Raw genomic sequence first — 6,070 nt, forward strand, 5'->3', positions numbered from 1 at the left:
GTGTGTTCTTATTTGTAGTGTTTAAATCATATATAAATTTTGAGGGTAAAAGATGTACGTTGCACAAACACCATCATCACTTTCTTAGCGCCCTTACGAAAGTTACTTTTCGTGTTTTATATATTATTTTTGTTTGGAAAACCGCTTGTGTTTGTGTTGCGATTGAAGGATAGGTACCTTTGGTGTATGAAAACAAGGTCTCACAAGGATCAAGAGTTCACACATCCATTCTCCGATCTAGAAAAACACGTGCACGGGGTTTATAATCGTATAGAAGAAAGGGTATTAAGAAAAAATTTTGAAGCTTTGCCATTTTGTTTAGAAGACATGGATTCTAACGGTCAATTGATTCTCAATGAAGAGGGTAATCCAATCAACCATGGTCCACCGATTAATGATCTGAACGACACACCGATGTGGAACGCTAGATTAGTTGCACCAACAATGATAGCATCGGCTATTACAAAACCACCAATCGAAGCAGAAAATTAGAAGATTGAGGGTTACTTTTTCACGTTGATCAAAGATACATATTTTCAAGGGTTGATAGACGAGAATCCGTTCGAACACATCCAACACTTTAATGATCTTTGTGATATCTACAAATACAAAGATGTCACCAATGACGCTTTTAAGTTAAGGGCATTCCCCTTTACACTTCAAGGAGAAGTGAAAGTTTGGTTAAGGAGCTTACCATCCGATTCCATAAGAACTTTTCAAGATTTAACCAATGAGTTTATCAATCACTTCTTTCCATCGTCAAAAGTAGAACGAATTGGAATGGAGATTAATGGGTTCACCTAACAGGGTGATAAATCTTTGTATGATGCGTGGGTACGATTCAAGAAAATGTTAAGAGGTTGCCCACCGCACGGTTTGACGAAAAAGGAGTACATCAACACATTTTACCGGGGTTGTAATGCTTTGACGAAGCAATATGTTGATTCTTCATCCAGTGGGTTATTTATGTATAAATCACCAAATGCGGCCAAAATCTTATTGGAAGACATCTCGGTTAACACATATGAATAGGCACCTTCACCGCGATAATTGACAAGGAAAAGTGTAGCACAAATCGAAAGTGATAATGGGAAAGTGACGCTTGCAAGTTTGAACAATCAATTTCAAACGTATGGGAAAGAGTTGAAAAAGATTTAACAAACGATAGTCGTAATGCAAGTAGGTTGTCAACGATGCGAGGTTCCACATCTCACAAAGAATTGTGCTCAAATTACTCAATGAAATCATGTTGAACTAGATGACATTCCCATGAATTCGGATGCTCATGTGAACTACGTGAGTAATCAAAACTATCAACGGGGAGGAGCATCGAACCAAAGCTACTACAATCCTAATCAAAAACAAGTGTCATTCAACAATCAAACCAATGCAGCACCCAGATTTACAAACCAAAACCGAAATCAAGGTTACAACAACAACTATCACTAAAATCGAAACAACAACTTTCAATACCAAAACCAACAACCTTGCAACAATCAATCTTATAACAACCAAGCCAATTCGAGTTATCAAAACAACCAAGGTTATAGTCAACCACAAAAAAACCAAGGATACAATCAACAACCTCAACAAAACATTCAACAATCCCAACCTTCAAAAAGTTTAGAAGAAATCATGCAAAACTATATCAAGAAGGTAGAATCAACCGAAGCTTTCCTAATGAAAGAGAACGAGCTCTTGAAGCAACAAATACGAAACCAACAAGCTTCATTTCAAAACCTTGAAAATACCACAAGGAACTTTACCTTCAAATACTCAAGTTAACCCGATCAACAATTACAACAATAGCCAAAAACACAACCAAAATCAATAAAACAACAACACAAGAGTGATTCCTATCGAAGGCACCATTTAAAACCCTAACTACCCAAACCGAAATGAAAATGTCAACGCCATAACCACTCGAACCGGTTTAACCACAAAAGGGATTGAAGATCCCCATCCATAACCCTTTATAACCCATGAACCACTACCAAGTTTTACTGAAGAGGAAACCGGGGTTAGTAAGGAGTAAGGTAGAGAAAAGGTCAACTCAACCGAGGATACGAGTAATGATGAATCGGGTAAGAAAAAGGGTGATGAGTCTTTAAAGGTAATGAGACCGGTGCCATATCCAAAAGCTTTAAAGAAGGACAAGTTGGCGGCTCAATACAAAAAGCTTCAAGAAATGATGAAAAATGTCTCGGTTAACTTGTCGATAACCGATGTGCTCAAAGGAATGCCAAACTACGGTCGGTTCATTAAGGAGCTAATATCTCAAAGGGGTAAATATCATGATGAAACTTCTTTCTTTATTGAAGAGGAATGCAACAAGATTCTTGCATCAAGGCCACAGATTCCTAAGAAGTTAGGAGATCCGGGAAAATTTGTTTTCCCTTGTAAGTTAAGTGAATCGAAAGTGTTCAATCCACTTGCCGATTTGGGTTCAAGCATTAACCTAATTCCCTATTCAATTTAAGAGAGACTCGGTCTTGGACCTCTTAAACCAATACGCATTAGGATAAGATTGGCTAATCATTCATTTGATACCACTATTGGCATCGTCGAGGACATCTTGGTTAGCATTGACACCTTGGTGTTCCCGGTTGATTTTGTTATCATGGAGATGAAGGAGGACCTTCAAGTCCCCCTCATTTTAGGAAGACCATTTTTGGCGACCGCCGACACCATCATCTTAGTGTAATGCAATCAACTCAACATTGGAGTTGGTGAAGAGTGTGTGACCATCAATATCCGGGAAGCTATGAAGCAACTAAGTAACACCGATGATGGGGAGTGCTATGCCTTTGACCTCATTGACCTTTATGTGCATAACGAACTTGAAAAGCTTTTAAAGGTTGATACCACGGGGTTCGGCCAAGCTTGTGATCATGAAATTGTGGATTTAGAGGCCGATTTTAAGATATTGATGAATGTTAATGTTGATGAATTTGAAAGTGAAAATGAGACCATTCGGGAAGAGTCATTTGAGTCTATCCCTCATGAAGATAGATTTCGAATCAAGTCTTCATGGGAGGAGCCTCCTACTCGTGAGCTTAAAGAGCTCCCCGAACATCTTGAATATGCTTATCTTAAGGAAGAAGACCAACTTCCGGTGATTATTTCTTTGAAACTCACCCAACACCAAAAGGCTCGACTTGTCTCACTACTTAAGTCTCACCATAAGGCCATAGCATGGAAGACCACGGACATCCCGGGGATCAATCCATCATATTGCACATACAAAATTCTCATGGAGGAGAACTATAAACCGGTTGTTCAACGACAACGAAGACTTAACCCAAACATGAAGGAGGTTGTCAAAAAGGAAGTGATCAAACTATTGGACGTGAGGCTTATTTATCCGATATCCGAATCACCATGGATGAGTCCCGTCCAAGTGGTGCCTAAAAAGGGTGGAACAACGGTGATTTTAAACGACCAAAATGAACTTGTCCCGACTCAAACCATCACGCGATGGCGCGTATGCATTGACTATAGACGTTTAAATGATGCCACACGAAAAGACCATTTTCCACTCCCTTACATTGATCAAATGATCGAACGTTTGAGCGGTAGAGAGTTTTATTGCTTTCTTGATAGGTTTTTGGAATACTTTCAAATCCCGATAGACCCCGAGGATCAAGAAAAGACGACCTTTACATGCCCCTATGGTACATTTGCATATCGAAGGATGCCTTTTGGGCTATGCAATGCCCCGGGAACATTTCAACAATGCATGCTTGCTATTTTCTCGGATATGGTTGAGGATACTATGGAGGTATTCAAGGATGACTTTTCGGTATTCGAAAATTCATTCAACCATTGTCTTAAAAATCTAGGTAAAATGTTAACTCGTTGTGAAAGTGAAAATTTGGTTCTTAATAGGGAAAAATGCCATTTCATGGTCAACGAAAGGGTAGTTTTGGGACAAAAAATTTCTAAAGCGGGAATCAAGGTAGACAAAGCTAAAATTAGTGTGATAAAAGATTTACCAAAACCATCAGATGTGAAAGAAATCCGAAGTTTTCTTGGGCACGCGGGATTTTATAGACGGTTCATAAAAGATTTTCGAAAATCGCTCGCCCTATGACCAAGTTGTTAGAAAACACCAACCTTTCTTATTTGATGAGGAATGCATCCAAGCTTTTAACTTATTGAAAGAAAAGCTCATTAACCCACCAATTCTTGTTTCTCCCGATTGGGATAAAGACTTTGAATTGATGTGCGATGCTAGCGATTATGCGCTTGGCGCGGTGCTTGGTCAAAGAGTTGACCAACACTTTAGACCAATTTACTATGCAAGTAAGACCTTAACTGGGGCCCAATTGAATTACACCACTACAAAGAAGGAACTTCTTGTGGTAGTATTTTATTTTGATAAGCTTTGATGAAACATGACTAGGAACTTCGAAATCAACAGATTTAACTCACACAATGGCGAAATTAGTGAATCAAACCCTCTAGTGAATATGAAATGCTTTTTGGGATTAATTAAGTCAAACCACAAGAATGGATGTGTGATTAGATTAACACCTAGAGCTATTATTCACCTCTTGAGTGATTTGGGTTGAGAGAGAATCTGACAGGTTACCAGATCTGAGTGATGTGTGTGTAATGAGAGGCTTAACCTAAAATGAAGAACATGAACACTTATATACCCCTTCTATTGAGTCAACCGCATGAGTCAGTCCTCACTCGTATGAGTGGGATGTCTCAGCCGTACGATTGATCACTCACCTCTGTATGTGTAAATAGATTAGGTTTGTGACTCAGCTCAGCATACTCGTGCGTATGAGCTTGTAAGCCGTATGAGTGAGGCTTCACTCGTACGTCTGACTGAGTCTAATGTAGTCAAACTTCCTTATCGCGTTCCTGTAGTACCTGTAACCACACATAAACACAGATAGGATAACAACGAGCGATCATGGTAACCCATAAGCTGAAGTACTAATCACAAACGTAGGATAGATGTCTAGGGACTTGCAAAAAATGCATCAACAAATCCCCTAGGACCTAGAACATCGATTACAATAAAGTAAACGTTTGTGAAATACATAAAAGTCCAAAAGTAACATCAGTTTAACATTAAAACATATCCAGATTCTCTCTCTCGCATAAATACATCATCAAAAACAAAATACAAACTAGCAATACAGTATCAGACAGGATTCAGTTGGCATGAGCTTGGTTTGAGCTTTGAGCATCATTATCTCTGTTGAGGTAGGCATGATAGACATCGATCATACGTTGATATCTCATAGCTTCCTCCTTTCTATCATCTCTCAACGTAATATGATTGCGGTGAAGTGTCTCCACATCAAATCTCGACAAGTTCCTCAGCCACATAGGATCCAAAATCCTCACATTATAAAACTGTATGCTTCCATCATCTTTCTCAATTACAGTCAGAATCACTGCTTCCTCCGACAGTTCATCATAGAACCACCATCTGAAGTTTTTGCAAATGTTCTTGGGTAAGGGCATCAAGGGAGATTGTTTCATGTACTTGGCTGGACGGAACTTAACAGTATGAACATGTCCACCTTTCCAATTTAACTTTGTCGGGTGCATGGAGAACCTGGCGGCTGTTGACTTGAAGATATCTCACTTCCCTGTTTTGTACTCAAATTTGAGTTTTCTTTGAAACAATCTGGAAAGGTCACTATCCTCAGCGTTCAACATCTTCAGCTTTGCAAGTTGCATGATCTCAAAGTAAGGTAGAGTTTTGAAGTGACTCGGTCTTGCCATGTAATAAACTCCTCCTACTCTTTTGATCGCAAAACAATTGATCTCCTTGAAGTAACCCCAGCTCAATATTTTACCCTTGGCATACTTCTTGGTTCTTTTCCCTTTTTCATAGAAACTAACAAACTTTTGCTCGAGTTCTGGTTTATTCATCTAATCAGGGTTAACAACATTCTGTTTCCACCAACTTTGACGAATCTCGTCTTCTTCAACGTTTCTATTCACTTTAACCCTATCACGTTCGAACCACTTCTTAATCTCATTCCATCCATCGGCCTTATCTTGCTCAGCTCGGAGTTTCTTCCTTTTTAGTTCAGTCTCA

The 6,070-nt window shown here is 39.1% G+C and overlaps 1 non-coding gene across 1 annotated transcript; it reads right to left on the reverse strand.

Moving 5' to 3' along the window:
* Window positions 1–771: 771 nt before the first annotated feature.
* On the reverse strand, window positions 772–878 carry LOC139886881 (small nucleolar RNA R71). Its single transcript, XR_011772742.1, has one exon. It is a non-coding gene; the product is annotated as a small nucleolar RNA R71 (small nucleolar RNA).
* Window positions 879–6,070: the final 5,192 nt, after the last annotated feature.

Source organism: Rutidosis leptorrhynchoides, chromosome 1 (assembly GCF_046630445.1).
Source record: "Rutidosis leptorrhynchoides isolate AG116_Rl617_1_P2 chromosome 1, CSIRO_AGI_Rlap_v1, whole genome shotgun sequence".
Classification (NCBI taxonomy): Eukaryota; Viridiplantae; Streptophyta; class Magnoliopsida; order Asterales; family Asteraceae; genus Rutidosis; species Rutidosis leptorrhynchoides.